The 13,011-nt window shown below is 36.3% G+C and overlaps 1 protein-coding gene across 4 annotated transcripts in view; it reads right to left on the bottom strand.

Annotated features, from left to right (window-relative positions):
* LOC106882187 (alpha-(1,6)-fucosyltransferase) overlaps positions 1-13,011 on the bottom strand; it is an 881,702-nt gene that overhangs the window by 381,529 nt on the left and 487,162 nt on the right. Inside the window, exon 1 of one of the 4 annotated variants that reach the window (XM_052976378.1) lies at positions 5,820-5,830. The exons of the other annotated variants lie outside the window; for them this stretch is intronic. The gene's annotated coding sequence lies outside the window, so the exon portion shown is untranslated. Of the gene's footprint in view, positions 1-5,819; positions 5,831-13,011 lie in introns of those variants that run through there. 4 annotated transcript variants of the gene reach the window in all.

Genomic DNA, 13,011 nt, shown 5'->3' with positions numbered 1-13,011 from the left:
GAACTGGCTCTTGTGTGGGGTTGTTGTGGGATTTTCGAGCGGGATCGTTGCTGGTGCCCCTGGACTGGCTCTTGTGCGGGTGACACATGAGGTTTCTCGAGCGAGATGAGCATGGCCGTTGCCAGTACCGCCTGACTGGCCTTCGTGCGGGTGACACGTAAAAGCACCCACTTCACTCTCTGAGTGGTTGGCGTTAGGAAGGGCATCCAGCTGTAGAAACACTGCCAAATCAGATTGGAGCCTGGTGTAGCCATCTGGTTTCGCCAGTCCTCAGTCAAATCGTCCAACCCATGCTAGCATGGAAAGCGGATGTTAAACGACGACGACGACGACGACTCACATCTATATAAATATACAACCTATAAACTAGGAGGCGGACAGACAGACAGACCTGAAGCAGACAGAGTAGTGAGGGCATGTTAATGATGGGGCCACAAATGGCGACAAAAGGACTTCAATGAATCTAGCTAATTGATTGATTGACTGAATTATTAATCAAACAATTGATAAGTTAATTGATTAAATAATTAACCAATTGACTAATAATATATAAGGAAGTGAAACAGAACCAGTACATGTGTTATTGGCATAATGACCCTCTCAAGATACAAAACAAAAGGTACTGTCTTACTCATCTGAATATAAACATATTGTTGAAATCCTTTGGAACCAAGTGTAAATTGTTACATCTCATTGTAAATGAAGGAAATGTAGTAAAGTTAACAACCAGAATGAGTTTTCCTTATTCCAACATAAGAACTTGAGTTGGGTTCCTTTTCAAACAATCATTGAAGGGGTTATTGTGTTGGAAGCCAATAAATGATTCCAACTTACAAAGTAATTTCAATTTATATTGCTATATTAGAATAACATCATAAATTCCATGACATTTCTCTGCAGATGCTTCACTATAAAGAGACTTGATAGAGGTCACTTAATTGAATCAAATCACCCATTTTTCAAAGATAATTATCATCAAGTATTTGGCTTATTCAAAGTTTTTCCCAACATCCTTAAGCAGTGTTTCCCAACCAAATTTTACCTATGGACCCCTTTGATACCTATTCTACTCAAATAGACCCTCTTAGTCATTCAATGTTTAAAAAATCATATATTTTTATAATTAAATTTTATAAGGAATTGCACAAAAAAAAATGTTAAAAATAGTTTGTGTACTGTAGAAGTATGACTAATTTATTCACCAAAATGAAGAACTTTTTAGTCAAATAAATCAGCCCCAGTACCTTTTTTTTAAAGCCTGGTACTTCTATTGGTTTCTTTTGCCAAACTGCTAAGTTACGGAGCTATAAACAAACCAACACTGGCAGTCAAGTGAAGGTGGGGGGACAAATACTGACAAAGATATGCACGCATAAATACACACACACACATATATGTATGTATACACACACACACACACACAACGGGCTTCTTTCAGTTTCTGTCTACCAAATACAAATCCACTCACAAGGTTTTGGCAGGGCCAAGGCTGTTGTAGAAGACACTTGTCCCAAGGTGGGACTGAACTCAGAACCATGTGATTGGTGAGCAAGCTTCTTAACAAACAGCGACGCCTGTACCTGCTTGTGTATTTTTATACAAAAGATTATCTAAAAACCATCAACTGCTCAATGTCCCACAAATACATTAAATGTGAGGAACATTTAGAAAAGATCTGAGGTCCAACAGATGCCACACTCTGCCCCAAACTGACAGGATGGTGTCACTTGGAATATCTACGATCAAGTGTGACCAAGTGCTAAGCAACAACATAGCTAGTCTAGGGTGGGGAGGAGAGAGCAAAGGTCAAGGGTACTGCTATTGCTTTTCTCCTGATTAAATAAGTTATTATCTATTTAAAAGGTTTCACAAAATGCTTCTAGAGTTTCTTTTCAATGCAGTCCAATAAAATAGTTTTATTAGTCTAAAGCTAAGAAAGAAATAAGGTTAAAACATATTGCAGATGAATCAATAACATATCATACTCAATAAGAAAAAAAAGAAAGTAATGTATTTATTTTACTTACATGAAGTCTATAAATTTCGATCAAGTGTGAACATTTGTATGTATAAACGTATGCACACATACACACACTCATACATGCACACATATATACACACTGATACACACACACACACATATATATATAAAACAAATAATAAATGAGTATATGCATATATACGTACAAGTATGTGCAAACCTACACCTACCTGTATATATAGGTGCATATCTGGGTACAGGACGTTGCAAACAAAACGTAGACAAAAAAATAATAATAACCAGAGTACAGAAAACACACAGGCCACATAGAGAATATTTTCCTTCATCAGCTGCCTCCATTCTAACACAGGCATTTCGAGACACGTATATATATATATATATATATATATATATATATACACACACACACACACATAAACACACATAAACATATATATACACCCACCTCGTATTTCATATATGTATATATATTTATAACTATATATGTGCATATATACACAGAGAAATGCCTGAAAAGGGGTTTCATTATTTTAAAGCTAGTTTCAGAATGACAAGAATGTTTACTGATGGAGAGGGCTCAAGAACATATTAGAAGTAGAGTCAACTTTATTATAAATTTCCTTTTGATTCACACTTCAAGTTTTTCTCAAAATGACTTATTCACACGCACACACACATACACACACACACACACATACACATATCGTAAAGTGATATTATCGATGTCAATAAATTGATAAAAACCAGTTAACAGCACAAATGTAGAATGGAAGAAGGGGAAGAAAAAAATAAAACAAAGGAAAAATATTAAAAACTATTAAAGAATCAATGCAAAAAACACAACACAAAACAAAAGCTGCAAACTATAACAAATTCATAAAACCACCAACAAAAATGTAACACACATAACACACACGTACATGCATATACACAGCCACAATAACAGGTATGCTCTGGAAATATGTAAGTTTAATTGGTGTGTTGTACAATGTGAATGATACAGTGAGACCTACCAAGTACATGTTTAGACTTGGAAGAGAAGCCATTACAAAGAACATGGCATGTCAAATATTAAACTGCCATTTCCATTTGAGTATAACTAATATTTTACATTTGTTTTTGCCTTTCCTTCCTCGCCCACCACCCCCATCTCAACTTTCCACACACCTCTTCTCCCTTCCTATTTATTTTGCTTTGACTTGTTTTTGTTTCACCCATTATTGTCTTGTTGTTGTTGTTGTTGGTGGTGGTGGTAGTGGTGGGGTGGGGTAGGTTACAAAATGATTTCCAATGTTATTGATATTGAAATATTCAGAACGTAACAGAAAAGAAAAGAAAAAAAAATTTTGTTAAAAATAAACAAAAAAAAAATAGTATAAAAATTATGTACACACATTCAGCAGTAGCATAACAGTAGGTGGGGGTGGTGATGCATTTTAAGGTGGTGGTGGTGGTGGGGACGCTTGACACCTTTGAATCTGTTATGGACCTGAGCATATCCAAGGGCTGACTTGGGTAACACATCTTCTAGCTACACCACTACACCATGTAAACACACACACACACACACACACTCTAATGGCCTCTGTTCCTCAGACCTGACTGATCTCACATTTCTCCTCCACTCAGGTATTTCTGATCCACCTATTGTACTCGTATTCCAACATCCACACACCTTTCCCTTCAGTAACGACCATCTCCAATCCGTCCTCCTGCTGAACATCGATCCCCTGGAGTTTCCCCGCTTCTCACATCTTTCCTGAAGGTGATGACCAGCAAGTTTAATCGGAACATTAGGAATATCAGTCTTATCAATCTCAGAAAATCTGCAAAGGTCAAGGCTACTGCAACTGTCTCCAAACTCAGCAAATATAAAAAAAAAAAAAAAAAGTCTGGACATGTGGTTAAGCTCTCTTTGAAACCAAGTGGTTTTGGGTTCAATTGCTACTGCGTGACACTTTGGGCAAGTGTCTTCTGCTATAGTCCCAGGCTGGACAATACCGTGTGAGTGAATTTGGTAGATGGAAATGGTGTAGAAGCCTATCATACGTGTGTGTGTGTGTGTGTGTGTGTTTCTCTCTTATTGTTTGACAGCTGAAATTGGTTTGTTTATGCCCCCACAACTTAGCAGTTTGGCAAAAGAGACTAATACAATAAGTATCAGACATAAAAGAATAAGTACTGGGGGTGATTTGTTTGACTAAACCCGTCCAAGCAGTGCCCCAGCATGGCCGTAGTCCAATTACTGAAACAAATAAAGAATAGAAGATAAAAGGAAAAAGATATACAGGGTGTCCACAAAGTCTGGGTACATGGGGGATTAACACATACTTTAAGAAATTATTATTTCTTATATTTAATTGTTTATGTTATGATTTTATTTACGCCATGTACCCAGACCTTGTGGACACCCTGTAGAATGGCATTAAGTGGAGACTTCAAGAGGCAGCAGAGGAAAAGGAGGAAAGGGGTAGAGAAAGGGTGCAGCTGTTTAACACTGAATCAATCCTGCTCAATCAGGACTGACTTGGTGTTAAATAATCAAAAGTATCCTAGGAAGGATGTAGAAGCAAAAGTATTCCAGTTGTGGTGGTGGTGGTGGTACCAGAAATGAAACAATAATAATCTCATCTTAACCTCCTCACATCTCCCTGTCACCGTCACTGCAACGAAACAACTGTAACCCTAATGAACTTGTTGGTCTTGTGTAATAAAGCACATAAGTCAAGAACCAAGTTACCACTCTCTCTCTCTCTCTCTCTCTCTCTCTCTCTCTCTCTGTTCACACTGTAGAAAACTCAAACACACAAACATATACATAATACAAACAAGCTCCATTTAAAATAAGACACCATTAAAATCACAAGAAAAACAAAACCAAAACAACACGCTAATTTAGAACGCTGAATCAAATGTAGAATGTTTGGCTTTCCTACAGCATATGTTTATAGCCTAAACACAAATATCTGAACTAAAATGCCATCTACCCCAATGATGCAATGATGCTTTACACTGTCTAGAATCCCCCTGGCTACATATCTAACACTACTAATTAGAGAAATATCAAGCAGAAAATATGATTCTAATTAGGAGAACTTGCATCTCCTCCTCTACTATCACTACCACTATGATGGTGACATCTAAGATCTTCTTTTAAATTAAAAGCGTTTATTTAGCAGAAACACTCTTAAATGTGCAGTGTTTAGTGGTTAAAGTGGAGGAATTTTCATTTTAACCTAAAGTAACAAGTTTAGCCAATAATACCATAACATGTAAATCCTTGTTTTAGAATAAGCACACTGCCTCTCTAATGTTACAAGAAATAACTAAGAGTTGGTGACAGCAAGAGCATCCAGGCATGAAACATAGCTCCAGAAAAACATACAGCTATGTCAGTATGGTAATGATGATGATGATGATGATGATGATAACATGTTCAAGCTATGATCACAGGTGCATACTGAAACCAATGAGAGAGAGAGAGAAGAAAGTGTTAACGTGATCATTCAGACTGCTAGAAATAGCAGCCATATCTTCCTCAAATTCTTTCAACTATCTTAAAAAAAAAAAGAGAGTTGGAATAAATATCATGAAACATGCCATCTGCCAATTCACCACCATTTTAGAATGTCCTATACCAAGCAGTCTCTTTTACACACACACACTCACACACACATATAGTTTTTCTATCCCTTCAGACTGCATTGGCTGTGATAAATACTGACAATGGATTATAGAAATGAGCAGTGGTACCAGCTGCTTTGATCTAAGCTGACATTACAAAAGAAGCTGGTTGGCTATACTATATTTGGGTATTTTCATTTAAGCTGGATTTGGTAGACAAGGCCATCTTTCTCGTCAAAATATCAATCTCTATCCATACTTCTGTTGTAGACTGTCTTTATTCACACAAAGATCACATGGGTAGAATAGAAAGGAAGGCAGTCAGCAATCAGTTCTTATGGCACTTCAGTAAGTTTTAAGAAAAAAAAGAAAACCATGAAAACTTCTCCCTTTCACAGAAATAGAACCCTGCATCTTTATCAATAAAAACCACCTGTCATCAGGTAGAAATATTTTATGTTTGTAAACTTTAAGAAGCAACAATTGACAGATAACCCATTTCTCACTTTTCTTCCTTTTTACCAAAAGCTTTCAGAGCATTGTGACAAAGCATATCTCAGTTTTCTCTTGATGTTAAGCAGCTGAGAAAGATACACCCATCATCATCACCACCACAATAGACTGAACAGGGATCTCTCGTAGGTGTTGCATATGAAGTGATGTGAGATCAATACTGCAAGCTAAAACACTGATCAATTACACATTGTTCCCAGTGTTGAGAAACGTAGCAAAGTGATGGAGTCTTTCAGTGTTGACATTATTCCAACACATCTTTGCTATCTCCTCATCATACTCTTGCTTTTGCTATCCTCTCATCTATTCTGGTTCTTCTGCGGTTGGCACTACTCTCTCTACATCACAAGTACCCGTTTCTGGTTTTACTGCATTGTTCCCTCCCCTGTTCATGCAGTATGAACAGAAAAAAAGTTTAGGGTTGTGAGGTCCCTCAAATCCTGTCTCACCAAGTACCATTCAACTTCTCTTAATGCTGGCACCACAAGAAAATGTACCCATTACACTCTGTAAAGTGGTTGGCATTATGAGGGGCGTCCAGCAATAGAAACCAAACCAAGGGACACATATACAAGCATTAGCACTCAATGGGAAGCCACTCAGACTGTGGCAATCTGGTAAACCTATACCTACATGGAAAGCGGACATGAAATGATGATTATGATACAATATATATACATATTTAATAACAATTTGATAAGTGTGCTCTGAGTGCCCACAAACCTTTAACCCTTTCATTACTGCATTTATTTTGAGATGCTCTGTGTTTCTTTCAATTAATTTTAAATATAACAAAGAATTTAGTAAAATAACTTAGTTATCATTAAGCTAGTGTTATGAACATAAATTGTGACTAAGGTTTGGTGGAAGATTTTAATTCAAAACTTTTGAAAACAAGACATTTATACTACAGAGCCAGAGGTGGTTTCAGCTGGGTTGATATCGAAGGGGTTAAGACATATAGAGCAGAGTTAAACTGATATTAAAAGTATATGTAACTTCTACCAAACTTTCCACCCCTTGCTAGAAATGGAAAAAAAAGCACTCTTGAAATTTCTTCATGATACTAAATACATAAGTGACATATATATGATTGCGTGTGCCAGTAGGTCTATATATAAAATAGTCTGAGATGCTGGTTAATAGACCCTGTAAATCGTTAGATTGCTTGTTAGTATCATATTATATAAATTATCAATATATCACATATAGACATATGGACAAATAATTAACACCATTTCATCATTAAGAATTTTTTGTTTTGTTTACAAGCCTGGAACAGTATCCATTTCATTTCTCCACCCTCTCAGAAACAAGATCCAAAATGTTAAACTATTTATTCCTCAAGCTAAAAGAACTAATCAAACTCTCCAACAGAATTTATTACAATCTCAAAAATATCTCTCTTCAAAAAGGTACATTTCTAATTTTCTGTGTGTTGTATAAAACACTTCCCTAAACATAATGATAATCCTTATCCTATTTATACTCTGTACTGACCAAATAGGAGTTTGTTTTCGATTTAGTAATTAAAGTAATTAGGTTTAGTAATCATTATTGTTTATTACAGGTTCATCTTGATTAAACATGTTTATGATGAAATACGTCCCAAATCTGATCACGCTGTCTTCTTTTTTTTTTTCAAAAACAAAGTATTTCTATTTACTTGTTTCAGTAATCAGATGGTGGCCATGCTGGGGCACTACCTTGAAGAACTTTAGTCAAACAAATTAACCCCAGTACTCATTTTTTTAAAGCCTGGTATTTATTCTATTGGTCTATTTTGCTGAACCGCTAAGTTACAGAGACATGAACACACCATCATTAGTGGTTAAGCGGCGGTGGGGGACAGACGAATATGAAGACACACACACGTACATACATATATATGACAAGCTTCTTTCAGTTTCCATCTACCAAATCCATTCACAAGGCTTTTGTTAGCCCAAGGCTATAATAGAAGACATTTGTCCAAGGTGCCATGCAGTGGGACTGAACCTGGAACTGATTTGATTGCAATTTCTAGCAGGTTAAATAGAAGCACCCTTGATCCATTGTCTTTGCTATTTTTCTTTAAAGACAATAAGTTCTGATTTGAAGGGTATTTGGCTGCTATCTCTAGCAGGTTTACATAACAGCTCCTTTACTGGTTATAGTTTTAGTTTTATCATATGGAAGACTAAATTATCTGCAACGACTGAGAAATCACAGACTCAGTAGTCTTCTGAGAGTTCAATCAGCTTCTATTAGGTTGTCTTTTAGTGACAGTCATTGTAAATAATTCCTTTTAATGGGAACTGATGTAATCAATTAATGTCTCCCAACTGCTGGAACAAGGGGGCTTAGGTCAAATTTAAAGGGATTTGAACTTGGCTCCTGACACTTTGTTCTTTACATGCTCCACTGCTTGTCTACCCACCCACCACACTAGCTTTGTGGATAAATGAATAAAAGTGGTCTTTGAAATGTCCTCACTTAAAAGTTGCTTTCAAGCTTTTTATATCACAGCAGTAGATTCATTGTGTCTACCTTCCTTGCTGGCTGGGGTATCATCATCACCAATACACATACAATATCTTATATATATATACACACACGTTCAACATCACACAAACATAAATACACATTTAGTTCTTCAACAAGTTGACAACTGACAACTTTAATTTAATTTCCCTATCATTCTTCTTCCTCTGAATACAAATTGTATTTGATGTGACTGAAATTTGATTTTCTTTTCTGATAAATTGAGATGAAAATTAATGAAGATAGTTGTTTTGAACTCTTTTCTCAGATATGTCTGACAAATGTTAAAAATGATTAATGGAATTGTCAATTTTATTTTCGGAAAAACTTTTTTTTTTCTTGTTCTGATTTCTATTTCATTTGAACATTTTTGCCTTTTTATCAGAAGATTTCTGTAGAATTAATAAGTTATATTTGTTAAAGAAAGGACAGAAGTGTGTGTGTGTGTGTGCATGAATATATGTTTCCTTGTTAGGATGCAGCTATATACATATATATATATGTGTGTGCATGATCAAACAGAATCCAATAAGGCCGGTGTTGCTCTGTGTCAACAAGACTTATATTATGTAGTAAAATCGATAGAAAAAGTTCAGTGAACTTATAGGGTTAAATGAAAAAATCCAACGTTTCGGACACAGTATTTCTTCAGGTGAAAAGTTGAAAGGTGAGTAATAGATGAGAGACAGGAGAGATTTACATCCACTAAGTTAAACCTCTGCTGTTTCCTATTAATCTCTATCCTTTCAGCTTTTTCTCTGAAGAAGGTCTGTTGAATTTTCACCTCTTCATTATAAGTTCGCAGTACACTCTTATCAATTTTACTACCTTACATACACACACACACACACACATTCTTTTATTCTTTTACTTGTTTCAGTCATTTGATTGTGGCCATGCTGGAGCACCGCCTTTCATCAAGCAAATCGACACCAAGACTTATTCTTTGTAAGCCTAGTACTTATCATATCGGTCTGTATTGCCGAACTGCTAAGCGATGTTGGGGGAACAAACACAGACACACAAACATATACACACACACACATATATATATACATATATACGACGGGCTTCTTTCAGTTTCCATCTACGAAATCCACTCACAAGGCTTTCTCGACTAAAGGCGGTGCTCCAGCATGGCCGCAGTCAAATGACTGAAACAAGTAAAAGAGTAAAAAGAAAGTAGGTATGAGAAGTTAGGTATTACCAGTTTGAACAATAAACAAGTAGGATATTTGGGCCTCATATAGCCAATTTAAATGCTAAAGAGTTAAACATACTGGACCTAGAACAGCTCTATCTAGTGTGCCTACTTTTCTGTTTTTTAGAATGGTAGGGTGAGATTTGAGGGAAATTTGGGTGTTATTTCTCACAAGTCGAGTGATCATGTAGAAACTCCACTGCTGGCTCATACATCATGGATTACTCTTACTCTTTTTACTTGTTTCAGCCATTTGACTGCGGCCATGCTGGAGCACCGCCTTTTAGTCGAACAAATCGACCCCAGAACTTATTCTTTGTAAGCCTAGTACTTATTCTATCGGTCTCTTTTTGCGGAACCGCTAAGTTACGGGGACGTAAACACACCACCATCGGTTGTCAAGCGATGGTGGGGAGACAAACACAGACACACAAACACACACATACATTTTTTAATCCTGTCCTAATGTACACGTTTTTAATATAATACCTGTAAATTTATAACTTCATCATACCGTATATATTTACCCATTATATGTTATATCATAATGTATGTTTACACATCGTAATGTTTTAACTTTAATTTGTCATATTTTTATACAACTTAGAAATCATGCATATTTATAAATATTCTTTTAATAAATATTTTGAACATTCATGATATTTCTAAAGTTTTTATTGTTGTATTTGCTTGTCTTTTTACCGTACCTTTTAGACACTTTAGAGACTGAATACTATAAATTCATTTATTGATTCTTGAAGGAATTGAACACACATATTGTATCTTGTGTTGGACATATGGTATTGTTCCTGTGATTTTCCACCCTTATGTATCCATTTTTACTATAAGATATATATATATATATATATATACGACAGGCTTCTTTCAGTTTCCGCCTACCAAATCCACTCACAAGGCTTTGGCCAGCCCGAGGCTATAGTAGAAGACACTTGCCCAAGGTGCCACCCAGTGGGAATGAACCCAGAACCATGTGGTTGGTAAGCAAGCTACTTACCACACAGCCACAGAAGAAGAATTGTTAAATATTATCAATGTAAAATTGATGATGATATTATTATTATTGGGTAGGTATGGTTGAAATAAACAGAAATATCCAAAGAAACTAATGCAGATGTCTAATAAAGAACACATCTCAAAACATAAGACGTCTGCTCTTCCATATAGCAATATAGTAAATCAATTTATTCCACTACTGAACTAGATATGATTTGTTTTGGCTAAAGGTAGAAATCTGGATGACAATTTCAGAAATAAACTATTACTGAGATCTGTTTTTATCAAACTCATGGAAATAGATTGAAAGAATATCTCAATACCATGGCAAGATTTGAACTCACAAACAGTAATTGGTGATTTATATAAATGTATCAAAAACAACTGGGCCTTTGCATAGACAGGCACCATATTGTCAGCAGTGACATCAATTAATTCCATTGGTTAATTAATAGCTATTGAGCCTAGTCAGATGTTTTTCTCATAGAGAATATGAAGTTTGCATCACAAGTCACTTCTGTTGTTTAGCCCCAGGTCAAACCCTGACTAACTAGACTCATGATCAAGGTACTTCAGCTATGAATACAACTTTTGCTACAACTAGAACAAGATTGTTCAATGTAAGATGATTGGGTGGTCATTTGAGGGAATTTGTCTGCTATTTCTAGCATATCTAATGACTACCAAGCAGGTTGCACAAGACATATTCCATCACCAGGTGGGCCACACTACTAAGAAAATTCAAGTTGATTTTTTTGTTAGGTGTGCCATTCAGAACGTCCCACAGGCTACAGGTTGTGCATAACTCACCTTGATACTCCCTTATAAGCTTAATCCCTTCCCTAGACTCACTCTCTCACCTAAATCTATAAGCAGCACTTCTTATAGAGCAGTAGTTCTTAACCTGTCTTTTTTTTTTGTAGCATCCTACCTTTAAGTAGTCGTTATGCATAGCACCCACATAAGTAACAAGTGAAGTATCACAACTAAACTAACTTACAAATTTTACTCTTACAATGGATTGTATAAGCTTTTAACAATGAAATGATAGTGGCTGTGTGGTAAGTAGCTTGCTTACCAACCACATGGTTTCATCCTTTCGGGTGTCGATAAATTAAGTACCAGTTGTGTACTGGGGTCAATGTAATTGACCATCTCCAAATTTCAGGCCTTGTGCCTATATTAGAAAGGATTATTATAACAGACTGGACAAAATGCTTAGTGGTATTTCCTCTGAATCTTCACATTCTGAGTTCAAAATTTGTCCAGGTCAATGTTGCCATTCATCCTTGGGAGAGGAGGGATGTTTGGATAAAAGGAGTACCCGTTGAGCTCTAGGAGCAATGTAACTGACTGCCCCCCGACCACCAAAAAAAAAAAGAGAAAACAATTTGAGGCCTTCCACCAGCAAAATGCTTAGTGGAATTTCACTTGTCTTTATGTCCTGAGTTCAAATCCCACCTAAGTTGCATTTGCCTTTCATCCTTTCGAGGTCAAGGTCAATGAAATAATTACCTGGTGAATTTTGCCTTTCTTTTTTAGCCCTCCCTCCTCACTCTCTCTAGCCCCTCACTTTGTTCTTTTAGGAAGGGAGAGATATATATATAGATAGACCAATTGTTATATGAAACAATAAAGAGGCTGATGTTTATTGAACACCATATGAGGAGGTAGTCTAGGACACTTGGTGGTAGTGCTGTTGGTGTTGGTGATGAGGGTGGTGGTGGTGGTGGTGGCAGTGATGGTAATGATGGTGGTGGTGGTGGTAGACATGGTAATGAAGGTGGTGTTGTAGATGGTGATGATGATGGCAGTCGTGGAAGAAGCCGGAAAAATAAAGGAAGGGGGGAGGAGCCAGGGATCCCATAAAATGACAATAATAATATAGCCAAAAGAAACGATAGAATCAAATAATGGATAAGCGTGAAAAAAACAGAAAAAAAACAAAAACAAAAGGTTCATGATATATAAAAATAACCAAAGAAAAACACTTGAGGAGAGAGAAAAAAAAATATCAAATAGTAAAGATAGTCCTGGTTGTATGGAAAAACAAACTGTGAAGGATGGTGGCAGATAAGAAAGAATAAAAGAAAAGAGCAGAAAATGATGGCTGGAGTATGTAGGAGGATGGGGT

The sequence above is a fragment of the Octopus bimaculoides genome, chromosome 24 (genome assembly GCF_001194135.2).
Source record: "Octopus bimaculoides isolate UCB-OBI-ISO-001 chromosome 24, ASM119413v2, whole genome shotgun sequence".
NCBI lineage: Eukaryota > Metazoa > Mollusca > Cephalopoda > Octopoda > Octopodidae > Octopus > Octopus bimaculoides.
The sequence above is the reverse complement of the archived record's forward strand: the minus strand, read 5'-3'. Positions and strand labels throughout refer to the sequence as shown.